The sequence below is a fragment of the Ranitomeya imitator genome, chromosome 3 (assembly GCF_032444005.1).
Source record: "Ranitomeya imitator isolate aRanImi1 chromosome 3, aRanImi1.pri, whole genome shotgun sequence".
Taxonomy (NCBI): domain Eukaryota; kingdom Metazoa; phylum Chordata; class Amphibia; order Anura; family Dendrobatidae; genus Ranitomeya; species Ranitomeya imitator.
Genome location: NC_091284.1, coordinates 346,718,820 through 346,746,587, shown reverse-complemented (window position 1 = coordinate 346,746,587; position 27,768 = coordinate 346,718,820).

Below are 27,768 nucleotides of genomic sequence, written 5' to 3'. Positions count from 1 at the left end.
AGGGATTCTACATTTTCATTAAATTCACCTATATTATCGCGCAGGATGGGTTTTAAGGATGATTTTACATATAGACACACCCCTCCCCCTCGCTTATCTGTACGGTCATTTCTGAACAGGCTATAGCCCTGCAAGTTAACAGCCCAGTCATGGCTCTCATCCAGCCACGTTTCAGATATCCCCACCATGTCATAATTATGCTCCAACAACATTAGTTCTAATTCGTCCATTTTGTTGGCGAGGCTTCTGGCATTAGTATACATGCACTTTATGTTCCTCTCTGTACTATTTCTTAAATTATTAACTGTTCTGACCCCACCCCCCATGCCACCGCCACCCCCAACTTCCTTATTTGTGCCCAGGACTCTGTCTGCACTATCTTCCCCTCCTATAAAATGAATACCCTCCCCCCCAATTCCTAGTTTAAACACTCCTCCAACCTTCTAGCCATTCTCTCCCCCAGCACAGCTGCACCCTCCCCATTGAGGTGCAGCCCGTCCCTAGCGTAGAGCCTGTAGCCAACTGAGAAGTCGGCCCAGTTCTGCAGGAACCCAAACCCCTCTTTCCTACACCAATTCTTGAGCCACTTATTAACCTCCCTAATCTCCCGTTGCCTCTCTGGCGTGGCACGTGGTACCGGCAGTATTTCGGAAAATACCACGTTGGAGGTCCTTGCTTTCAGCTTGCAGCCTAATTCCCTGAAATCATCTTTAAGGACCTTCCACCTACCTCTAACTTTGTCATTAGTGCCAATGTGCACCATGACCGCTGGGTCCTCACCAGCCCCTCCCAATAATCTGTTCACCCGATCAGCGATGTGTCGGACTCGAGCGCCAGGTAGGCAGCACACCGTTCGACGATCCCTGTCTTTGTGACAGATTGCCCTATCTGTTCCCCTAATAATTGAGTCGCCCACTACCAGCACCTGTCTGGCCTGCCCTGCTCTCCTATTTCCCTCCTTACTGGAGCAGTCACTCCTCCGGCTTTCAGAGGACATGCCTGGCTGCAGCAGTGCTACCCCTGTACTGGCACCCCCCTCATCTGCCAACTTAGCAAACTTATTGGGGTGTTCCAGATCAGGACTAGCCTCCCTGGCACTCTTCCCTCTACCCCGCTTCCTAACTGTCACCCAGCTTGCTACTTCATTGTCCTGCAGCTCCATCCCACCATCCCCCCCCTCATCTGTCCCATTGAGCGTCTGCTCCGTGAGCAGAAGACTCCTCTCCATGTTGTCTATGGATCTCAGTGTTGCCAGCTGCACATTTAGAGTCAGAATCTGGGTTTCCAAATGCACAACGTGCTCACATCTCGCACAGCAGTATGCACCCTCGATCGGCTGCTCAAGGACTGCATACATGTGGCAAGATGTGCACTGGATGGCATTAACAATCGTGGAGCACATTTCCTAATGGGGATTGCACCAGACAGAACAGTTCAATAAAAAAAAAAATAAATACAAAGTATTAATAAAAATCAGACAGCAATTCAGTAATTCCTCCCCTGAAAACTCCCTGACTCCAAAGTCACTGAATCACAAGTCACACTTACCGCCGTCCACACTTACACTCAGGCCACACTCAGCTCGCTCACACTCGCTCTGCTGAAGATTTATAGAGATTTTTTTTTTTTTTTCCTAGTTCCCCTCAACAGCAATCAACCTTGCTGTTCAAATGCACTTCCAAAAAGGACTTGAGCCCCAAACAGCTGCCCCTTATAAACCCTTAACTATGAGCCCCCACCCTAAGTTAACCCTTATGAATATAGCTACCCCCAATTCAGCAACTCACACCAATTCACACAGGTATTTGTTAAAGGCTTTCCAAATACCTCTTCACTGAATCACAAGTCACACTTACCGCCGTCCACACTTACGCTCTGGTCACACTCAGCTCGCTCACACTCGCTCTGCTGAAGATTTATAGAGATTTTTTTTTCTTTTTTCCTAGTTCCCCTCAACAGCAATCAACCTTGCTGTTCAAATGCACTTCCAAAAAGGAGCAATCCTAGTTTACATCCTCACCTGTGATTAGTAAATGATCGGTTAGTGTGTATAAAAAGAAACCCAGCACCCCAGGCCTTCACTTTAACTGCAACTTGAGCTCAGACAACATGCCAAAAATCCACCCTGCGACCAAAGCCTGGATTATCAAGAGGCTGAAGACCAGATCCACTGCAGAGGTGGCTGGCACCTTTAATGTGTCTCAGCGTCAAGTACAAAGAATTAAAAAAAGATTTGAAGAGACTGGAGATGTGTTTGACAAGCCCAGGTCTGGCAGACCCTGCAAGACAACTGCTCAGGGGGAACGTTTGTTGGTTAGAAAATCCAAAGCAAAACCCTCTTCCACTGCAGCAGAGCTCCAACAGGCCTGGTCACCACAAGTCCCTGTGTCAACTAGAACAGTTCGTAGGATTCTGTCTCGAAATGGCCTCCATGGTCGAATCAGTGCCCAGAAGCCAGCACTAAACAAAAGGCAAATAAAAAAACGTGTGTCATTTGCAAAGTCCCACAGCCTGCTAAACAGATGGACGCTGGAAAAGTGGCAGATGGTGCATTTCTCTGATGAATCTTCAGTAGAATTACACCACAGCCGCCGCAAATACTGCAGGAGACCTACTGGAGCCCGTATGGATCCAAAATACACCCAGAAAGCAGTTAAATTTGGTGGTGGAAAGATCATGGTCTGGGGTTACATTCAGTATGGGGGTTTGCGAAACATTTGTAAGGTGGAAGGCAAGATCAATAGCCTAAAATATCAAGAAGTATTAGCTACCTCTTATATTCCATATCATTAAAGGGGTCGAATTCTGCAGTAGGATGGTGCTCCATCTCCTACATCCATCTCTACAACAAAGTTCCTCCAGGCAAAAAAGATCAAGGTGCTCAGGGACTGGCCAGTCCAGTCACCAGACATGAACATCATTGAGCATGTTTGGGGTAGGATGAAAGAGGAAGCTTGGAAGACAAAACCAAAGAATCTAGATGAACTCTGGGAGGCATGTAAGACTGCATTCTTTGCTATTCCTGATGACTTCATTAATAAATTGTATAAATCATTGTTGAACCTCATGGATGCAGTCCTTCAAGCTCATGGAAGTCACACAAAATATTATATATGACTCTAATAGCACCACAACTTCATTCACCAATGTTATGCAACATATATTTGCATTTTAAGTTAATTATTTGTTTGAATATCACATTACTTTCTGTGGGCGACAAAATTTTTGTCTAGCCAAAATCTGACCATTCTGTGTCCATTAACTGATCAATATTTTGCGTTGTTGCCAATTAATTTTCTTAACCTACACTGCATTTCGGAGGGTTTCAGCTTTCAAAGAATAATTTATACAACCAATGGATGAATTTAACGTCAGGTTATAAGCTTTTATTTACATAACATGGATAAGCGACATAACTTCTGTCAGGTAGTGTAGTAGAATTACTCACTTGCTATGAGCGCTGACCACTGATGGTCGCTCACAGCAATCCGGCAGTGACAACCATAGATGTCTCCAGGAGACCTCTGGTTGTCATGCCAATGAACTGGTGACCGGCGATCACATGACGGGGGTCACCTATGGGCGGGTTTCCGGCCCTATGGCCGGAATCGAGAATTAAATGCCGCTGTCAGCGTCTGACACAATGGCAAATAGCCGCGGGTGAATCGCGATACCATCCGCAGCTATTCCAGGCATATGTCAGCTGTTCAAACAGCTGACATGTACCGGGAAAGATTTGGGTTTAACGCCGGAGCTCACATCAAAGGGAGGGAGTCCGACATCAGTGTACTATTAAGCCAGATGTCGGAAAGGGGTTAAAAAGCTCTTATTACTTTGGACTCTTATTAGGTTAGCGTTGTTCTTAGTACCTGATGGAAAAGGAGCATCCAAAAAGTCCATCTAATTTAAGTCCTACCCACGCACAGAAAAAGCATAAAGAGCCATCTTGAATGTGGACTACTGTAGTTAATTGGCAGGTTCTAAAAACCACAGTCTACATTTTTTTATCAAAAAAAGGAGCGCGGTCTGAATTTTTTTTACGTTATATCGTATTTTTTGGATTCTAAGACGCAACCCAAATTTTGAGGAGAAAAATAGGAAAAATGTTTCTCAGCGCTGAAATCTCATCTCCCGAGATGTCGGTCCCGAGATCTCTATCTGCGCATGCGCCACCCCCTGGCAGCCATTTTCCCAGAGTCCACCACATACGAAACCATGGAACTGCGTGGGCTCTAGCCTTTCACAAAATGTCGGCAGAGCTCTCCCGCAGCAGAACGAGACTGGAAACACCCGCAGCAGCACCGGGAAGCACCGCCGGATACCCCCGCAGCACCGTCGGACAGCCCCTCATCCCAGCCTATGGCCTGCAGCAACAGTACCGGTAAGGTATATACAGTGGGGCAAAAAAGTATTTAGTCAGTCAGCAATAGTGTAAGTTCCACCACTTAAAAAGATGAGAGGCGTCTGTAATTTACATCATTGGTAGACCTCAACTATGGGAGACAAACTGAGAACAAAAAAATCCAGAAAATCACATTGTCTGTTTTTTTAACATTTTATTTGCATATTATGGTATAAGTATTTGGTCAGAAACAAACAATCAAGATTTCTAGCTCTCACAGACCTGTAACTTCTTCTTTAAGAGTCTCCTCTTTCCTCCACTCATTACCTGTAGTAATGGCACCTGTTTAAACTTGTTATCAGTATAAAAAGACACCTGTGCACACCCTCAAACAGTCTGACTCCAAACTCCACTATGGTGAAGACCAAAGAGCTGTCAAAGGACACCAGAAACAAAATTGTAGCCCTGCACCAGGCTGGGAAGACTGAATCTGCAATAGCCAACCAGCTTGGAGTGAAGAAATCAACAGTGGGAGCAATAATTAGAAAATGGAAGACATACAAGACCACTGATAATCTCCCTCGATCTGGGGCTCCACGCAAAATCCCACCCCGTGGGGTCAGAATGATCACAAGAACGGTGAGCAAAAATCCCAGAACCACACGGGGGGACCTAGTGAATGAACTGCAGAGAGCTGGGACCAATGTAACAAGGCCTACCATAAGTAACACACTATGCCACCATGGACTCAGATCCTGCAGTGCCAGACGTGTCCCACTGCTTAAGCCAGTACATGTCCGGGCCGGTCTGAAGTTTGCTAGAGAGCATTTAGATGATCCAGAGGAGTTTTGGGAGAATGTCCTATGGTCTGATGAAACCAAACTGGAACTGTTTGGTAGAAACACAACTTGTCGTGTTTGGAGGAAAAAGAATACTGAGTTGCATCCATCAAACACCATACCTACTGTAAAGCATGGTGGTGGAAACATCATGCTTTGGGGCTGTTTCTCTGCAAAGGGGCCAGGACGACTGATCCGGGTACATGAAAGAATGAATGGGGCCATGTATCGTGAGATTTTGAGTGCAAACCTCCTTCCATCAGCAAGGGCATTGAAGATGAAACATGGCTGGGTCTTTCAACATGACAATGATCCAAAGCACACCGCCAGGGCAACGAAGGAGTGGCTTCGTAAGAAGCATTTCAAGGACCTGGAGTGGCCTAGCCAGTCTCCAGATCTCAACCCTATAGAAAGCCTTTGGAGGGAGTTGAAAGTCCGTGTTGCCAAGCGAAAAGCCAAAAACATCACTGCTCTAGAGGAGATCTGCATGGAGGAATGGGCCAACATACCAACAACAGTGTGTGGCAACCTTGTGAAGACTTACAGAAAACGTTTGACCTCTGTCATTGCCAACAAAGGATATATTACAAAGTATTGAGATGAAATTTTGTTTCTGACCAAATACTTATTTTCCACCATAATATGCAAATAAAATGTTAAAAAAACAGACAATGTGATTTTCTGGATTTTTTTTTCTCAGTTTGTCTCCCATAGTTGAGGTCTACCTATGATGTAAATTACAGACGCCTCTCATCTTTTTAAGTGGTGGAACTTGCACTATTGCTGACTGACTAAATACTTTTTTGCCCCACTGTATGCATTACACTGTGTGCAAAATAATTAGGCAAGTTGTATTTTGATCACAGGGTACTTTTGATTCATGTTGTCCTACTCCAAGCTGTTCAGGCTTGAGAGCCAACTACCAATCAAGTAAATCAGGTGATGTGCATCTCTGTAATGATGAGGGGTGTTGTCTAATGACATCAAAACCCTATATAAGGTGTGCTTAGTTATTAGGCAACTTCCTTTCCTTTGGCAACATGGGTCAGAAGAGAAATTTCACGGGCTCTGAAAAGTCCAAAATTGTGAGATGTCTTGCAGAGGGATGCAGCAGTCTTGAAATTGTCAAACTTTTGAAGCGTGATCACTGAACAATCAAGCGTTTCATGGCAAATACCCAACAGGGTTGCAAGAAGCATGTTAGGTAAAAAAGGTGCAAAATAACTGCATATGAATTGAGGAAAATCAAGCGTGAAGCTGCCAAGATGCCATTTGCCACTAGTTTTGCCATATTTCAGAGCTGCAACGTTACTGGAGTATCAAAAAAACACAAGGTAGGAAAGGATGAAAAACAACCACCTTTGAACAAGAAACATAAGATAAAACGTCAAGACTAGGCCAAGAAATATCTTAAGACTGACTTTTCAAAGGTTTTATGGACTGATGAAATGAGAGTGACTCTTGATGGGCCAGATGGATGGGCCATAGGCTGGATCAGTAAAGGGCAGAGAGCTCCACTCCGACTCAGACACCAGCAAGGTGGAGGTGGGGTACTGGTATGGGCTGGTATCAAAGATGAACTTGTGGGACCTTTTCGGGTTGAGGATGGAGTGAAGCTCAACTCCCAGACCTAACGCCAGTTTCTGGAAGACAACTTCTTCAAGCAGTGGTTCAGGAAGAAGTCGGTATCGTTCAAGAAAAACATGATTTTCATGCAGGACAATGCTCCATCACATGCCTTCAACAACTCCACAGCGTGGCTGGCCAGTAAAGGTCTCAAAGAAGAAAAAATAATGACATGGCCCCCTTCTTCACCTGATCTGAACCTCATAGAGAACCTGTGGTCCCTCATAAAATGTGAGATCTACAGGGAGGGAAAACAGTACACCTCTCGGAACAGTGTCTGGGAGCCTGTGGAGGGTGCTGCACGGAATGTTGATCCTAAACAGATCAAGCAACCGACAGAATCTATGGATGCAGGGCTGTTGAGTGTCATCATAAAGAAAGGTGGCTATACTGGTCACTAATTTTTTAGGGGTTTTCTTTTTGAATGTCAGAAATGTTTATTTCTAAATTTTGTGCAGTTATATTGGTTTACCTGGTGGAAATAAACAAGTGAGACAGGAATGTATTTGGTTTTTATTAAGTTGCCTAATAATTCTACACAGTAATGGTTACCTGCACAAACAGATATCCTCCTAAGATAGCCAAATCTAAAAAAAAAACAAAAAACACTCCAACTTCCAAAAATATTAAGCTTTGGTATTTATGTGTCTTTTGGGTTGATTGAGAACATACGGTAGTAGTTGATCAATAATAAAAATAATCCTCTAAAATACAGCTTGCCTAATCATTCTGCACACAGTGTATAAGATGCACCCCCATTTTCTCCCCAAATTTGGGGTAAAAAAAAGTGCGTCTTATATTCCGAATAAGGTATATACACTGCTCAAAAAATAAAGGGAACACTAAAATACTACACCCTAGATATCACTGAATTAAATATTCCAGTTGCAAATCTTTATTCATTACATATTGGAATGCGTTGAGAAAAATAAAACCTAAAAATGATCAATGCAAATCAAAATTAATATCCCATGGAGGTCTGGATTTAGAATGATACTCAAAATCAAAGTGGAAAATCAAATTACAGGCTGATCCAACTTCAGTGGAAATGCCTCAAGACAAGGAAATGATGCTCAGTAGTGTGTGTGGCCTCCACATGCTTGTATGACCTCCTTACAATGCCTGGGCATGCTCCTGAGGAGGTGTCAGATGTTCTCCCAGAACTGGATTAAAGCATCAGTTAACTCCTGGACAGTTTGTGGTGCAACGTGGCGTTGGTGGATGGAAACAGACATTATGCCCCAGATGTGCTCGATTGGATTCAGATCTAGGGAATAGGCAGGCCAGTCCATAGAATCAATGTCCTCATCATGCAGGAACTGCTGACAAGTCTTCAGCCACATGAGGCTTAGCATCAGAAGGAACCCAGGACTCACCACACCTGCAAATGGCCTCACAATAGGTATGAAGATCTCATCCCGGTACCTAATGGCAGTCAGGGTACCTCTGGCTAGCCAATGGAGGGCTATGCAGCCCTCTAAAGACATGCCTCCCAACATTACTGACCCATTGCCAAACCGGTCATTCTGATGATGTTTAAATCAGCAGAACGATCTCCACAGCATCCACTCACGTCTGTCATATGTGCTGAGCGTGAACCTGCTCTTATCTGTGAAGAGAACAGGGCATTAATATTGTATTTGACAATCTTGGTGTTCTCAGGCAATTGCCAGTCACCCTGTATGGTGTTGGGATGTAAGCACAACACCCACTTGTTGATGTCGGGCCCTCATACCTCAAGGAGTCTGTTTCTGACAGTTTGAGCAGACACATGGATGTTAGTGGCCTGCTGGAATTCATTGTGCAGGCTCTGGAACTGCTCCTCTTGTTCCTCTTTGCACATAAGAGGAGGTAGCGGTCCTGCTGCTGGGTTGTTGTCCTCTTACGACCACGTTTCCTGGTATACTGCCCTGTCTCCCTGAATCTGCTCCATGTTCTGGGCACTGTGCTGACAGACACAGCTACCCTTCTTGCCGTAGCTCGCATTGATGTGTCATCCTGGATGAGTGCACTACCTGAGCAACTTCTATGGGTTGTAGACACCGCCTCATGCTACTGTACAATACCTCTAGAAGGGAGAGCAATGACAAAATTCAAAAGTGACCAAAACAACAGCCAAAAAGGATGAGAACAGAGAAATAGTCTGTGGTCACCCCCTGCAGAACCACTCCTTTATAGGGCTTGTCTTGCTAATTGCCTATCATTTCTACCTGTTGTCTAATTCTATTTGCACAACAGCAGGACGGATTGATTCACAATCAGTGTTGCTTCACAACTGGAAAGGTTGATTTCACAGAAGTGTGATTGACTTGGAGTTACATTGTGCTGTTTAAGTGTTCCGTTTATTTTTTGAGCAGTGTGTATATCTCTCTATCTATATATATATATATATATATATATATATATATACCGTATATTGTACCCATAAATATTTTTCTGAGAAAAAAAAAGTACACATATTTAGTACTGTCACAATCGGAACATCCTGATCTATAAAACTGTCCCACTAGTTAACCATTTCCATCATACCTCCAAACAAGGAGTTTAAGAAATATATTGTAGATAATATAATTAACTGACAACCATGAAAGATCGGTCATGTCTAACTAACATGTTGGGTTTCTATGAGGAGGTAAGTGCAAGTCTGGATGTTGGTAATGCTGCTGATGGCAGCTTTAACTGGACTTTGCAAAGCCATTTGGTACTGTATCACATAACAGCCTTAGAGTATGTTTCCTGTTGTGAATTCTGCTCTTGGGCTCCCTCCGGTAGTTATGAGTGGTAGTGCTGCTGTCTTTGGATCGCAGCATTCATCAGGTGCGTTCACTGTTATGTGTGCTTATGAAAGGTGTTATGAAGGCAATCCAGAGGCACAATGTGCCTAGCAATCAGAGCACACACAGTGATCTGACAAATACCCAAAAACAAAGAACGAGCTCTGAGACGTGGAAACTCTGTAGACTGCACACCTGATCCTATCCTAAACACAACTGAAGGCGGCTGTGGATTGCGCCTAACAACTACCTATGCAACTCGGCACAGCCTAAGAAACTAGCTAGCCTGAAGATAGAAAAATAGGCCTGACTTGCCCCAGAGAAATACCCCAAAGGAAAAGGCAGCCCCCCCACATATAATGACTGTGAGTAAGATGAAAAGACAAAACGTAGGGATGAAATAGATTCAGCAAAGTGGGGCCCGATATTCTTAGACAGAGCGAGGACAGTAAAGCGAACTTTGCAGTCTACAAAAAACCCTAAAGCAAAAACCACGCAAAGGGGGCAAAAAGACCCACCGTGCCGAACTAACGGCACGGCGGTACACCCTTTGCGTCTCAGAGCTACCAGCAAAACCAAAAGACAAGCTGGACAGAAAAAAGCAACAAAATAGCAAAAAGCACTTAGCTATACAGAGCAGCAGGTCACAGGAACAATCAGGAGAAGCTCAGATCCAACACTGGAACATTGACAAGGAGCAAGGATAGCAGCATCAGGTGGAGTTAAGTAACGAAGCAGCTAACGAGCTCACCAGAACACCTGAGGGAGGAAGCTCAGAAGCTGCAGTACCACTTGTGACCACAGGAGTGAATTCAGCCACAGAATTCACAACAGTACCCCCCCCCCCCCCTTGAGGAGGGGTCACCGAACCCTCACCAAAGCCCCCAGGCCGACCAGGATGCGCCACATGAACGGCATGAACAAGATCGGGGGCATGGACATCAGAAGCAAAAACCCAGGAATTATCTTCCTGAGCATAACCCTTCCACTTAACCAGATACTGGAGTTTCCGTCTAGAAACACGAGAATCCAAAATCTTCTCCACAATATACTCCAATTCCCCCTCCACCAAAACCGGGGCAGGAGGCTCAACAGAAGGAACCATAGGTGCCACGTATCTCTGCAACAACGACCTATGGAATACATTATGTATGGAAAAGGAGTCTGGGAGGGTCAGACGAAAAGACACAGGATTGAGAACCTCAGAAATCCTATACGGACCAATAAAACGAGGTTTAAATTTAGGAGAGGAAACCTTCATAGGAATATGACGAGAAGATAACCAAACCAGATCCCCAACACGAAGTCGGGGACCCACACGGCGTCTGCGATTAGCAAAAAGTTGAGCCTTCTCCTGGGACAAGGTCAAATTGTCCACTACCTGAGTCCAGATCTGCTGCAACCTGTCCACCACAGAATCCACACCAGGACAGTCCGAAGACTCAACCTGTCCTGAAGAGAAATGAGGATGGAACCCAGAATTGCAAAAAAATGAAGAAACCAAGGTAGCCAAGCTGGCCCGATTATTAAGGGCACACTCAGCCAACGGCAAAAAGGACACCCAATCATCCTGGCCTGCAGAAACAAAACATCTCAGATATGTTTCCAAGGTCTGATTGGTTCGTTCGGTCTGGCCATTAGTCTGAGGATGGAAAGCCGAGGAAAAGGATAGGTCAATGCCCATCCTACCACAAAAGGCTCGCCAAAACCTTGAAACAAACTGGGAACCTCTGTCAGAAACAATATTCTCAGGAATGCCATGCAAACGAACCACATGCTGGAAGAACAAAGGCACCAGATCAGAGGAGGAAGGCAATTTAGCCAAGGGCACCAGATGGACCATTTTAGAAAAGCGATCGCAGACCACCCAAATGACTGACATCTTTTGAGAAACGGGAAGGTCAGAAATGAAATCCATCGAAATATGTGTCCAAGGCCTCTTTGGGACCGGCAAGGGCAAAAGCAACCCACTGGCACGAGAACAGCAGGGCTTAGCCCTAGCACAAATCCCACAGGACTGCACAAAAGTACGTACATCCCGTGACAGAGATGGCCACCAGAAGGATCTAGCCACTAACTCTCTGGTACCAAAGATTCCAGGATGACCAGCCAACACCGAACAATGAAGCTCAGAGATAAGTTTATTAGTCCACCTATCAGGGACGAACAGTTTCTCCGCTGGACAATGATCAGGTTTATTAGCCTGAAATTTTTGCAGCACCCTCCGCAAATCAGGGGAGATGGCAGACACAATGACACCTTCCTTGAGAATACCCGCCGGCTCAGATAACCCTGGGGAGTCGGGCACAAAGCTCCTAGACAGAGCATCCGCCTTCACATTCTTAGAGCCCGGAAGGTACGAAATCACAAAGTCAAAACGGGCAAAAAATAACGATCAACGGGCCTGTCTAGGATTCAAGCGTTTGGCAGACTCGAGATAAGTCAAGTTCTTATGGTCAGTCAATACCACCACGCGATGCTTAGCTCCTTCAAGCCAATGACGCCACTCCTCGAATGCCCACTTCATGGCCAGCAACTCTCGGTTTCCCACATCATAATTACGCTCAGCGGGCGAAAACTTCCTGGAAAAGAAAGCACATGGTCTTAATCACTGAGCAACCAGAACCTCTCTGTGACAAAACCGCCCCTGCTCCAATCTCAGAAGCATCAACCTCGACCTGAAACGGAAGAGAAACATCTGGCTGACACAACACAGGGGCAGAACAAAAACGATGCTTCAACTCCTGAAAAGCTTCTACAGCAGCAGAAGACCAATTAACCAAATCAGCATCCTTCTTGGTCAAATCGGTCAATGGTTTGGCAATGCTAGAAAAATTACAGATGAAGCGACGATAAAAATTAGCAAAGCCCAGGAACTTTTGCAGACTCTTCAGAGATGTCGGCTGAGTCCAATCCTGGATGGCTTGGACCTTAACCGGATCCATCTCGATAGTAGAAGGGGAAAAGATGAACCCCAAAAATGAAACCTTCTGCACACCAAAGAGGCACTTTGATCCCTTCACAAACAAAGAATTAGCACGCAGGACCCGAAAAACCGTTCTGACCTGCTTCACATGAGACTCCCAATCATCCGAGAAGATCAAAATGTCATCCAAGTACACAATCAGGAATATATCCAGATACTCACGGAAGATGTCATGCATAAAAGACTGAAACACTGATGGAGCATTGGCAAGTCCGAACGGCATCACTAGATACTCAAAATGACCCTCGGGCGTATTAAATGCAGTTTTCCATTCATCTCCTTGCCTGATTCTCACCAGATTATACGCACCACGAAGATCTATCTTAGTGAACCAACTAGCCCCCTTAATCCGAGCAAACAAGTCAGATAACAATGGCAAGGGATACTGAAATTTAACAGTGATCTTATTAAGAAGGCGGTAATCAATACACGGTCTCAACGAACCATCCTTCTTGGCTACAAAAAAGAAGCCTGCTCCCAGTGGTGATGACGATGGGCGAATATGCCCCTTCTCCAGGGATTCCTTCACATAACTGCGCATAGCGGCGTGCTCAGGCACGGATAAATTAAACAAACGACCCTTAGGGAATTTACTACCAGGAATCAAATTGATAGCACAATCACAATCCCTATGCGGAGGTAGGGCATTGGCTTTGGGCTCTTCAAATACATCCTGATAATCAGACAAGAACTCTGGGACCTCAGAAGGGGTGGATGACGAAATCGACAAAAATGGAACATCACCATGTACCCCCTGACAACCCCAGCTGGATACCGACATGGAATTCCAATCCAATACTGGATTATGGGTTTGCAGCCATGGCAACCCCAACACGAACACAAAGCCAGCAAATTTTTCTCAGCCTGATCCACTGAATTAGGCTCATCGTACAGTAATCCGAGCGCCAGGAAAAACGCATTGACACTACTCAATGCAGGGTCTCCTGGCGCAAGAGAAAATGCCCAGTCTTGAGGGTCGCCGCGCAAAAAAGAAATAATAATCAAAACCTGTTGAACAGGATTACCAGAAGAACGAGGTTTCAAGGCCAGAAATAGCTTACAATTATTTTTGAAACTTAGAAACTTAGTTCTATCTCCAAAAAACAAATCAGGAATAGGAATTCTTGGTTCTAACATAGATTTCTGATCAATAGTATCTTGAATCTTTTGTACATTTACAACGAGATTATCCATTGATGAGCACAGACCCTGAATATCCATGTCCACACCTGTGTCCAGAATCACCCAAATGTCTAGGGGAAAAAAAAAAGTGAACACAGAGCAGAAAAAAAAAATGATGTCAGAACTTTTTCTTTTCCTCTATTGAGAATCATTAGTTTGGCTCCTTGTACTGTTATGTGTGCTTATGAAAGGTGTTATGAAGGCAATCCAGAGACACAATGTGCCTAGCAATCAGAGCACACACAGTGATCTGACAAATACCCAAAAACAAAGAACGAGCTCTGAGACGTGGAAACTCTGTAGACTGCACACCTGATCCTATCCTAAACACAACTGAAGGCGGCTGTGGATTGCGCCTAACAACTACCTATGCAACTCGGCACAGCCTAAGAAACTAGCTAGCCTGAAGATAGAAAAATAGGCCTGACTTGCCCCAGAGAAATACCCCAAAGGAAAAGGCAGCCCCCCCACATATAATGACTGTGAGTAAGATGAAAAGACAAAACGTAGGGATGAAATAGATTCAGCAAAGTGGGGCCCGATATTCTTAGACAGAGCGAGGACAGTAAAGCGAACTTTGCAGTCTACAAAAAACCCTAAAGCAAAAACCACGCAAAGGGGGCAAAAAGACCCACCGTGCCGAACTAACGGCACGGCGGTACACCCTTTGCGTCTCAGAGCTACCAGCAAAACCAAAAGACAAGCTGGACAGAAAAAAGCAACAAAATAGCAAAAAGCACTTAGCTATACAGAGCAGCAGGTCACAGGAACAATCAGGAGAAGCTCAGATCCAACACTGGAACATTGACAAGGAGCAAGGATAGCAGCATCAGGTGGAGTTAAGTAACGAAGCAGCTAACGAGCTCACCAGAACACCTGAGGGAGGAAGCTCAGAAGCTGCAGTACCACTTGTGACCACAGGAGTGAATTCAGCCACAGAATTCACAACAGTTCACTTATTGCAATTTGGACTGGGCTACTTAGCCTGGCTTGATTCTTTAGTCTGTGCCAGTTGTCCATTGTTTTTGGAGGATTCACATCCCTGACTGGTCTCTCCTGTTTTGCAGTCCATGTCTACAAAGATAAGTTCTGGCTTTGTTTTTGCAGTTCACATGCTGTGGGCTTAGTAGTTCAGTGCATTTTCTTGTTTTGTCTTGTCCAGATTTGTCTGTGTAGGGATTCCTTCAGCCATGCTGGAATCCCTGGATATGCAGATATACCCTTCATGTCTTTAGTCAGATGTGGAGTTTTTGTATTTTCTGTGGTGGATATTTTCTAGTGTTTACTGAATGCATAGTACTCTGTCCTATTCTTTCTATTTAGCTAGAATGGCCTCCTTTGCTAAATTCTGATTTCAGTCTGCGTATGTCACTTCCCTCTCCTCTTACCGTCAATATTTGTGGGGGGCTGTCTTTCCTTTGGGGATTTTCTCTGAGGCAAGATAGTTTTCCGTTTCTATCTTTAGGGGTATTTAGTCCTCAGGCTGTGTCGAGGTGTCTAGGGAGCGTTAGGTACATCCCACGGCTATATCTAGTTGTGTTGTTAAGTTCAGGGTCTGCGTTCAGTACAGGTACCACCTTCTCCAGAGTACGTCTCATGCTGCTCCTAGGCCACCAGATCATAACAGTTTCCACATGGCGTATTTGCTGCGGATTCAACGCTGTGTACAGCCGCAGCATCCAGATGTTACAGTATAGTGGATGGGATTTTATAAAATCCCATATCCACTATGCGTACGAATACTCAGGTGGCAAACCTGCGTTTACGCACATGCGGCACGTCTTTATAGATTGCAGCATGTCTATTAATCTTGTGGAGACGTTTTTTCCACGTGTTTTTAATGCGTTTTTTCATTGCATGCATTTTTTTGGTCACTTGAAATAAATCTTATTGAAAGTTGGCTTCTGGGAAGGAAAAAAAGTGATTTCCTGTTTGCAGATAGTGTATGTGCACAGTCAGTAAACGCTGCAAGTTGGACGCTGCATACATCTGCAGTGTCCAACCTGCAGCAGCCAGATGTTACAGCATAGTGGATGGGATTCCAAGAAATCCCATCTTCACTATGTGTTCAAAGATGCAGGCGGAAGACCCGCATTAACAGACATGTGGCTCGTCTTTATAGACCGCAGCATGTCTGTTTACGATGTGGAGACGCTCAGTCCCCGAGGCATAAATTTCCTATACAATATCATTAGGTAAAACCACATCTAATTATTAGTCAAATGCATAATAACTGCGGAAATGCAGCTTACTACGCATGTGTACTAATTTACATATGTTGAATCTTGTGTCACATCCGGAAGTACATGACAGGCCGTTGTTACACTTGTGAGTGTGATGTGACAAACTTGCGAAAGTCTCTCGCATCAACACCTGGCACTGCCGTTGGCACTCGGACCGGCATGTGCAGCTGCATAGAAATACATGCAGCCGCACACTATGGTCCCGAGTGCCGAGTGTTGATGCGAGAGACTAGTGTGAGTTTCTCACATCACACTCACAAGTGTGACAACGGCCACACAGGAAGTTTCCGAAAGCAGAGAGAGTTATATGTAATGTCGTTTCCTTTTTTTTATATATATATATATATATATATATATATATATATATATATATATAATTTTTTTTTTTTTAAAACAATTTTCCAAACCAGCAGAGGGAAAGCCAGCGACTGGAGATAGATGTTTATAGCCCGGGAAGGGGGCAATACCCACGGAGCTTCCCAGGCTATTAATATAGACTCACAGCTGTATATTTAGCCTTTACTGGCTATTAAATGTTGGGAACCCCCCAAAAAAATGACGTGGGGTCCCCCCATAATTGTTAACCAGCAAAGGCTATGCAGACAGCTGCGAGCTGATATTAATAGCCTAGGAAGGGGCCATAGATATTGCCCCCTCCCGGCTACAAACATCAGCTCACAGCCGCCCCAGAAAAGGTGCATCTCTAATATGCGCCAATTCAGGCACTTAGCCTCGCTCTTCCCACTTGCCCTGTAGCGGTGGCAAGTGGGGTAATAGTTGGGGGTTAATGTCACCTTTGTATTATAAGATGATATCAAGCCCAGCTTAGTAATCAATAAGACACCTATCCATTACTAATCATATAGTTATATGGTAAATAAAGATGCAGCCAGAATAAAGTCTTTTAATTAAATAAATCACAACAGTTTCTTATCTTTATTGTACTCCTAATCCATGCGACTCCCTCAATTTGCCACAAAAAATAAAATAACAAACCAACACAAATACTCCCTGTTCCAACGTAGTCCTTAATCACGAGTGTCCCACGACGAGTCCAGCTCTGCTACATCTGGATGCCTGACATCCAGATGTAGCAGAGCTTGTAGATGCCCGCCGGAGATAAATCTCCGGCAATCACCTGCACTGCAGTTCTCACGATCAGCTGACTGTGAGAACCAGCCTAGTGACCGATAATTGCAGTGGACGTGGACTTTCGGCGGTCACAAGGTAAGAGAATATTTAAATTAATTTGCATGCGCAGTAAGCTGCGTTTCCGCAGTTATTATGCATGTGACTAATAATTAGATGCAATTTTACTGCATCTAATGATAGTCATTGGGAAAATTACGCTGCGGGGACAGAGCGTCTCCGCATCATAAATAGACATGCTGCGGTCTACAAAGACGTGCCGCATGTCCGGTTACGCAGGTCTGCCGCCTGCATCTTTTAATGCATTGTGGAGATGGGATTTCATAAAATCCCCTCCGCTATGCTGTAACATCTGGACGCAGCATCAAACTCGGAGCGTTTCCTGACCGTGGAAACATACCCCTTCACTGAAGCTACAGAGGCAAAAACTGCAGGAAACTATATGCAGATGAGTAAGGACTTCGCTAAATGACAGAAAACAAAGAGTCACAATAAATGGTATGTTCTCAAAATGGGATATAGTCAGCAGTGGGGACCGCAGGGATCTGTGCTAGGAAAGATTCTTTTAAACCTATTAATGACCTTTTGAATGGGATTGAAAGTAAAATGTCTTTGCTGAAGACACCAAACTATGTAGGATACTAAAATCTGACCTTGACATAAAATGTCTGAATGGGCAAACACTTTGCAAATGAGATTTAATGTAGATAAATGTAGAGCAATGCACATGGATGGAGCAATCAAAGAGGGACCATAATTGGGACTACAGAACAGGAGAAGGACTTGGGTATTCTGGTTATTAGTAAGCTGAGCAGTAGTTCTCAATGTCAAGCAGAAGGCGCAAAAGCAAAAAGGATTTTAGGGTGCATAAAAAGGATAAAATCCCGTGATCCAAACGTATTGTTGCCACCTTTATAAATCGCTTGTGAGGCCACATCTAGAATATGGGATCTATTTTTGGCCTCACATTTAAAAAAGGACATTCAGAAATGAGTCAGTTCAAAGGTAGTCAACTAGATTATTATAAGGGATGTAGGCCTCTCATATGATGAGCGGTTGAAAAAGTTGGGCTTGTTTAGCTTAGAAAAAAGATACCTCACAGGCGATCTCATTTACATGTATTAATATATTTGTGGCCAGTACAAAGGACTGGCATATGACTTATTCCTTCCAAGGACCATACTAAGGACCAGGAGGCACTCATTAAGGGTGGAAAAAGGCAATTCCGACAGCTAATTAGAGAAAGGTTCTTTACAGTTAGAGCAATCAGACTGTGGAATGACGACCACAAGAGCTTTTAAAAAGGGCTGGAAATCGTAATCACTACACATACCGTATATACTCGAGTATAAGCCGACCCGAGTATAAGCCGACCCCCCCTAATTTTGCCATAAAAAACTGGGAAAACTTAATGACTCGAGTATAACCTAGGGTGGAAAATGCAGCAGCTGCTAGTAAATTTCAAAAATAAAAATAGATACCAATAAAAGTAAAAGAAATTAAGACATCAGTAGGGTAAGTGTTTTTGAATGTCCATATTGAATCAGGAGCCCCATATAATGCTCCATACAGTTCATAATGTCCCCATAAGATGCTCCATACCAAATACTACCCATATAATGCTCCATACAGTTTATGATAGGCCCCTTAAGATGCTCCATATTAAAATATGCCCCATATAATGCTGCACAAATGTTGATTATGACCCCATAAGATGCTCCATACAGACATTTGCCCCATACAATGCTGCACAAATGCGGATTATGGCCCCATAAGATGCTCCATAGAGATATTTGCCCCATATAATGCTGCACATGGAGTCATAAGATGCTCCATACAGGTATTTGCCCCATATAATGCTGCCCATGGCCCCATAAGATGCTCCATAGATATTTGCCCTGTATAAGGCTGCACATGGCCCCATAAGATGCTCCATACAGATATTTGTCCCATATAACGCTGCACATGGCCCCATAAGATGCTCCATACAAATATTTGCCCCATATGCTGTTGCTGCACTTACAATATTCACCTGCTCCATGTTCCAGCGCCGACCGCCGCTGTGTCTTCCCCGTCCTCCGCATTGACTGTTCAGGCAGAGGGCGGCGCGCACTAATCGCATCATCGCGCCCTCTGACCTGAGGTTCAGTGAAGAGAACGGGGAAGTTGCAGCGGCGCCAACAGTGGAACGGGGAGCAGGTGAATATCGCGCACTGCCCCCGTCATACTCACCTGCTCCTGGCGCTGTCCCTTCACGTCTGTTCCCCGACGTCGGCAGCTTCTTCCTGTAGTGAGCAGTCACATGATTCCGTTCATTACAGTAATGAATATGCGGCTCCACCCCTATGGGAGTAGAGTCGGGTCCGTATTCATTGCTGTAATGAGCGGTACCATGTGACCGCTCACTACAGGAAGAAGCTGCTGGCGCCGGGGAACCAGAGACACCGCGCCAGGAGCAAGTGAGTATTATTACAGCTGCCGCTCCCCCTCCCCTGCCGACCCCTGGGTATGACTCGAATATAAGCCGAGAGGGGCAATTTCAGCCTTAAAAAATGGGCTGAAATTCTCGGCTTATACTCGAATATATACGGTAACATTTCGGGATATAGCTAATTTAATGACAAAATAAACAATTAGTGGAGAAAGGTTGAACTTGATGGACCTAGGTCTTATTGCAACCTATGTAACTATGAATAAACGCGATCAAAAGGATAAACGTAAATATGGTATCTCTGAAAATGTCATCTTGTCCAGCAAAAAACAAGCCGCCATATAGTTTCATCAGTGGAAAAATAAAAAAGTTATAAATCTCAGAACAAAGCAATGCAAAAATAATTAATTTTGCTATAAAATAGTTTTTATTGTGAAAAAATTCCAAAACATAAAAAAATATTAATGACGTTTTGCTGTAATTGTACTAACACGAAGAATAAATTCACAAAAATATCACTTATAACGCACAAGGAACAGCGTTAGAAAAATAAATAAAACCAATTCTTCACCTGCTTTTGATTTTTTAATTTTGCCTCCCAAAGTAAGTAAGATCACAGGGTGGGCTCACATTTATCACATTTATCCTGCGCTCTACCCTGTGTGCTTACACCAGGGTTTATGTGTAAATCTATGAAATACTTGATTCAGATAGAACCCCCAGCAGAAAAGTCCCTATAATGATGTAGATGGAAGCACTGTGAACTCTGTCTATGCCTATGATGCAGCGGTTTACATCTTTTTATAGGGGACCTGTCAGCAGGATTGTGCACAGTAACCTGCAAATACTGTCAGGTTGGCGCTGTTATACTGATTACAATGATACCTTGGTTGATGAAATCCGTGTTATAGTTGTTTTTTAATCTTTATTTTCAGTTTTGTGTTAACGAGATTCCCATGCCCTAACGCGGGGTTGGTGCATGTGGTGCTCTGATTAGCTATTCATAATGTAGACTGCTGACAGGTCACTGATCCCTCACTGACCTGCCTTCTAGTTTGCATAATGAAAATTTGTATATATTTAGAAAACAATAAACATTTTTTTTCAGGTTAATCAGTGTTAGGGCTGGCGGAACGCACCGAATAAATATAGAGATGGTAATAAGGTGCGTTGGCAGCCCGGGGTCCACCATGCAGAGATGGTATCTGCTGCTAGGTAATAGTGGCACTATATGGCAGTACAATGCCAGAATAAACACAGGTAAAGTCACGCGGTATGAACTGATGCAAGCTCTGTTGCTTCACAGAGGCTACAGCATTTTTAAGCGCAAACTCCGCCCTTGGTAGCAAGGATTCCCAGTCATCCTGCCTGGCTGAAACAAAATGTCGCAGGTATGTGACCAGGGTCTGGTTGGCCCTCTCCACCAACCCATTTGTTTCGGGATGGTATGCTGAAGAGAGATTCAGCTCGATGCTGAGTAGACGACAAAGCTCTCTCCCAAACCGAGATGCAAACTGCGGACCCCAGCCACTGACAATTCTGTCTGGCACACCGTGTAGGCGGAAAATGTGTTTAATAAACGCTGTCAAGGCCCGTAAAGAAGGTAACCGTGGAAGAGGCACCAAGTGCACTATTTTGAAAAAATGTTCGGTGATTACCCAAATAATGGTGCAGCTACAGGACTTGGGTAAGTCCACCACGAAGTCCATCCAGACCATTTCCCAGGGCCTGTACGCCACCGGCAGGGGGTAAAGTAGCCCAGCAGGCCGTTGTCGAGGAGACTTATTCTTGGCGCAGGAGACACACGCCCGAATATAGTTTCCGACGTCACGGGCCATATGCGGCCACCCGTACGTCCTCGCTAGAAGCTCAGCTGTCCTCTTGGTCCCAAAATGTCCATCCACCCTGGACGAGTGAGCCCAAAAGAGAACCTCTGGTCGAAAATTAGATGGCACAGAAGTCTTGCCAGGGGGCACAGACTCTAGCGAAACCGGGGTCATGGTCCTCAGACTCTCCGAAGGGACAATTAGCCGAGGCTCCTCCTCCTCCTCTACTGATGACACTACGGAGCGGGAGAGAGTGTCGGCATGGATGTTCAAGTGGAAACGGGAGAAGAACAATCATCTAGCCTGCCGAGAGTTTAGCCACTGGGCAGTCTGCAAATAAACCAAATTTTTGTGGTCGGCATACACTTGGAAGGGAAAACGAGCCCCCTCCAGAAGGTGTCTCCACTCCGAGAAGGACAACTTCATAGCTAGCAACTCCCTGTCCCCGATGGAGTAATTGCTCTCCACGGATGAGGCATCCACCTCCATTATGAATGGTTTATCTACATCGGGGCGATGTAGAATGGGAGCGCTAGCAAAATGAGACTTAATAGAGCGGAAGGCCTTGGAGACCTCCCTCGACCACAATTTGGGATTTGCTCCCTTCTTGGTGAGGGCAACCAAGGGAGCTACCAGAGTTGAGAAGTGAGGAATGAACTGGCGATAATAGTTAATGAACCCCATAAAGCACTGCACCGCTTTGATAGAATGGGGTTCCTGCCAGTCCATCACAGCCTGTAGCTTGGCAGAATCCATAGCCAGTCCCTGGGTGGAGATGATATAGCCAAGGAAAGGCAAGGACTCCTGCTCAAACACACACTTCTCCATCGTGGCATAGAGGGAGTATGCCCATAGGAGATCGAAGAATTTGCAAACATCTCTCTGGTGGGAATCTAAATCTGGAGAGTAGATGAGAATATCATCCAGATAGACTACCATTGAGGTGGAGAGCATATACCAGAAGATATCGTTCACAAAGTCTTGGAAAACGTCTGGGTATTACAGAGACCGAAGGGCACCACCAGGTATTCATAGTGCCCATCCCTGGTGTTAAAAGCCGTCTTCCATTCGTCCCCCTCACGGATGCAAATCAGGTTGTAAGCACCCCGCAGATCTAGTTTAGTAAATACCCTTGCTCCCTGTAGCCTATCGAAGAGCTCAGATATCAGGGGCAAAGGGTACTTATTCTTAATGCTGATGGTGTTAAGACACCTGTAGTCTATGCATGGACGTAGTTCTCCATTCTACTTCTGCACGAAGAAGAACCCCGCCCCTGCAGGTGATACTGACTTCCTAATGAACCCTCTTGCCATATTCTCTTAGATGTATTGAGTCATTGCCTCCGTCTCCGGAAGGGACAGGGGATAGACCCGACCCCGGGGAGGCTCTGACCCAGGGAAGAGATCAATAGGACAGTCATAGGGACGGTGAGGTGGAAGGGTCTCTGCAGCCCTCTTGGAGAACACGTCCACATAGGAACAATAGCGCTTGGGGAGAGAGGAAAGATCTGCGGGTACCTCTGTAGCAGCAACCTGAACGCACTCCCTCAGACATCTGCCCTCACATGATTCACTCCATCCCAAAATTCTCCCTGGGGACCACTCTATATGATGGGAGTGGTAACGTAGCCAAGGTATCCCTAGCAGGATCTCGTCTATTCCCTTGGGAATGACAAGGGAAATAATCTCCTGATGGGATGGAGACATAGATAACGAAAATGAAATGGTCTGTTGTGTTATTTGTGAGGGCAGTGTCGACCCATTCACCACTCGTACAGTCACCGGCTTGGCGAGCATCACCAGGGGTATTGTGTGGCGTTGAGCGACGGCAGAGGACATGAAATTCCCCTCCGCCCCGGAATCCCCACAAAGCTCGGCTGTAAGAGTGGATGAGCCTTTATCCGGCCACTCCAGCTCAGATGCTAAAGTCCGGAAGTGGACGGCGAAATGACTGACCATGGACGAGCCCTGTGTCAATGCCAGCAGTTTGAGCGCCGTATCATGGGTGACACGAGGTCCCATAAAGACCTGTTTCGGAGAGTCCAGGAAGCGAGGAGCACTCTACGCCACATGATCGTGACGCTCCCACAGCGGCGTTGCCCACTCCAATGCCCTGCCCGACAGAAGGGATATAATAAATCTCATTTTAGCCCGTTCCGTGAGAAAACGTGCAGCGAGAAGCTCAAGATGTATGGCACACTGGCTCACGAAACCCCGACACAGCTTAATGTCACCAGCAAACTTGTCAGGTATCGGGAGACGGGAAAATGTCGGAGCAGGGGTGGCAGTGGATAAACTGGCTGCAGCTACGCTAGCAGCCTGAACAGCGACTGTGGTAACATCCACAGCCGAGGTTGTGCGCTCAAGAGCCGCCATCCTACCCTCCAGTTGCTGGATGTACTGTTGTAGACGGTGATAGTCCGCCATTACTAGCCAGACCCGAGCACTAGTATACTGTTAGGGCTGGCGGAACGCACCAAATAAATATAGAGATGGAAATAAGGTGCGTTCGCAGCCCGGGGTGCACCATGCAGAAATGGTATCTGCTGCTAGGTAATGGCGGCACTATATGGTGGTACAATGCCAGAACAAACACGGGCACAGTCTCACGGTATGAACTGATGCAAGCTCTGTTGCTTCACATAGGCGTCGGGAAACAAAGGAAACACAGTGCCCTGATAGCAGTCACAGGGTGCAGCAGATGGATGCTAGTGGGATCCCTGAAATTCACCCCCCAGCTAGATAGCTCCAACATTCGCAGGCATTCAACATCACTAGGAATGGAAATGATTAAAGGTACCGTCACATTTAGCAACGCTGCAGCGATCTAGACGATGCCGATCGCTGCAGCGTCGCTGTGTGGTCGCTGGAGAGCTGTCACACAGACAGCTCTACAGCGGCCAACTATGCGAAATCCCCTGGTAACCAAGGTAAACATCGGGTTACATTCCGGTGTCTGTCCCCCGGCGCTGTGCTTTCCTGCACTGACTGTGAGCGCTGGCTGGCTGTAAAGCACAGCGGTGACGTCACCGCTGTGCTCTGCTTTACGGCCGGCCAGCGCTGACAGTGCAGGGAAGCAGAACGCCGGGGGACGCGACAGACACCGGAATGTAAGTATGTAGTGTTTGGGTTTTTTTTACATTTACACTGGTAACCAGGGTAAACATCGGGTTACTAAGCGCGGCCCTTACCAGTGAAGACTGGTTACCAGTGAAGACATCGCTGAATCGGCGTCACACACGCCGATTCAGCGATGTCTGCGGGAGATCCAGCGACGAAATAAAGTTCTGGACTTTCTGCTCCGACCAGCGATGTCACAACAGGATCCAGATCGCTGCTGCGTGTGAAACACAACGATATCGCTATCCAGGACGCTGCAACGTCACGGATCGCTAGCGATGTTGTGAAGTTGGTCAGTGTGAAGGTACCTTAAGGAGCATTCAACAGAACAGGCATTCATACACACACGATAACAGTTTTATACTAGCGCATGGCCGTGCGGCCATGCGGACCTTTTATAGCTGTAGCTCTCCAGGACTTTCCTAGTAGTCCAATACGAGCTACCACAGGACCTGAGCATGTGACCCCCGACCTCCAATGAGAGGTCTTCCTTTGGGCATGCTCAGAAGAAGAAAAGCAGGACTTAGTCCCTGGAGCGCCTGAGACCAGAGCGTTCAGCTACAGAGAAATACATGCAGCTGCACGCTCCGGTCCTGAGTGTCGGCAAATAACGCTTCATTCCTCCCAAGTCTCTCTATATGGCTAAGTAGTTGTCATGATCCAGGGAGAGGTTTGTTACATGTCATTCTCTCCCCGGTCTGGTCATGTGGGGGTTAACCTTCTCTGCCTCGTTTTGGATTCTGTGTGGTACTTCAGTCTGCTGTGGCCTGCAAACCAATGTCAGTGAAAATTCATGCTCCCAGGCTGGAGCAGCTGACCCCTTGATAACGTGTTTTGTCCTCTGCCCGTTAGCTCTGTTCCCGTGACTTGCCTTTCCTGCCACCCCGCTTGTCTTAGTGTTTGCTCCTTGTGCTTGGACCTCTTCGTACGTGATCCGGCTTGTCCTCTGACCTGTTTGACCGTCTATCGTCTTTGTTATCTCTGCTCCCGTCTGGCTCTGGCTTGTATTTGACCACGTGTATTGCTGTGACCTCTGGTACTTCTTGTCCTGACTGTTTCTGACTCGGCCCGTCGGACCACTCTTTCACCACCAGGTGGCGCTTGTGTTGCTGCTCAGTGGTGTTGTGCTGTGCGTGCAACCTCTCTTCCCTCACCAGCATCCCCTGGTGAAGGTTGCGCATTACTGCACTGCAGCAGCATTACTACAGTACTGTACAGCCACATATGGGGTATTTCTAAGGCTAGTTTCACATTTGCGTTAGAATTCGCGGCGTTTAATCCGCAACCGCAAATGAAGGAAAAACCGGTTTGAAACGCGTATAAACGCAGCGCTTAGACGCATACGTTAACACATGCGTTTAAAAAACGTGGCTTTTCAAGCTTTTCCACGCGTTTTGCATGCGTTTGCGTTTTTTGTACGCATGGTGAAAAATGTAACAGGAGAAAAATCTAGATAACCAGACACCGCTAATGGGACTACAGTCGGCGTGTATTATGGGATATCTATATATAGACCCCTGGACTGCTGAAATCTTCACAGTTTGCTGTATCCTGTGTTATGATGGATCTTCGCATGGAGAGCTTTTATTTCAACCTGGATTTAAGCTTCAGTTTCTTGCCTGTGCGTTTGCTTGGGAGCAACAAAAAAACAGAGAACGACATAAGAACACGGCGTAGGCGTTTTTGGAGACACCCCATTATTGAACTCCGGGAGAGCCGTGGAGCCTACCACACGCTATATGGCGAGATTAATGCCATCCCGGACAAATTTCCCGAATATACCAGGATGTCTCAAGAATCTTTCCGGGAATAGCTTGGTCATGTCAAAGCAGCCATCTGGAGACAGGACACCCAGCTCCATAGAGCGATTCCAACAGAGGAACGTCTCCTGGTTACATTAAGGTACGTAATAATTCTAATCAAATGCCGGTCATAATTATAGTTGGTCTGCCATGTATTTGCATTTTCCTTTAGGTCTTTAGCTAAACACCACCATAAATGGGATTGATTGTAAATTTATTTTTTTATTCTTATTTCAGATTTCTGGCAACCAGAGAGAGCTCATCATCCCTCCACTTTCAGTACTGGCTTGGAATTTCCACCCTGTCTGGAATAGTTGCGGACACCTGCCAGGCTTTGTGGAATGTTCTCCGGGATGAGATTATACCCCTACCCACGGAGGACATGTGGATTGAAATTGCTGAAAAATTCTGGAGCGTGTGTGATTTCCCCAACTGTTTTGGAGCGGTGGATGGAATGCACATACGCATTATCAAACTCGCCAGAACTGGATCGGAGTACTTCAACTACAAAAAATATTTTTCAGTTGTGCTCATGGCAATAGCAGATGCGGACTGTCGCTTCATCGCCGTGGACATTGCAGCTTTTGGCCGTGGGAATGACTCACAGACTTTCAAGAACTCGGATATGGGCCGACACTCAAGGCCCACCGATGCCATTTGTTATGGTTGGGGATGAGGCCTTTCAGATGTGTGAAAACCTACAGAAGCCATATTCCAGTCGGGACTTGAACCACACTAGAAGGATCTTTAACTACAGACTGAGCAGGGCCCGAAGAACAGTACAGTGTACCTTTGGCATTCTGGTCACTAAATGGCACATTCTTGCAACAGCCATTAATCTAAAAATGGAGACAGTAAATGAGGTGGTCAAAGCCTGTGTGGTTCTCCACAATTACATAATGGTTAAGGAGCGACCCAACATTGAACTGGATGAACCTGTTGCAAACCCATTGCCAGATTACCAGCATCACCCGCTGCGGTCAACAGTTGAAGTTGGCCACATGTGGAACTAATTTTCTGCCTATTTTGACAGAGTCTCCTATGTATTTCCTCTAAAAATCACTTATGTTGATAGTGGAAAGGTAGTTGATGTCATTATGTCCAGATTCTGTTCTGCAGTAACTATTGGACGCAGACTGAAGAGAAGATGGAGGTATAATAAAAAGCAGATCTACACTCAAGTCAGGTGTCAGAAATAATGAATTCATGAGGCAAAAATAACAGCCTCATGAATTCACTATTTCTGACACCTGTCCAGGTGAGTATAGATATGCCTTGTATGACCTATCTCGTCTCTTTGGTTTGTGTGAAATAGATGACGTACACAAGGCAGTTCTCTACTCACCAGGTCAGGTGTCATATATAATGAATTCATGACGCAGAGGTTTGTGCACCATGAACTCACTATTTATGACACATGATCAGTTGAGTATAGTTCTGCTTTGTATT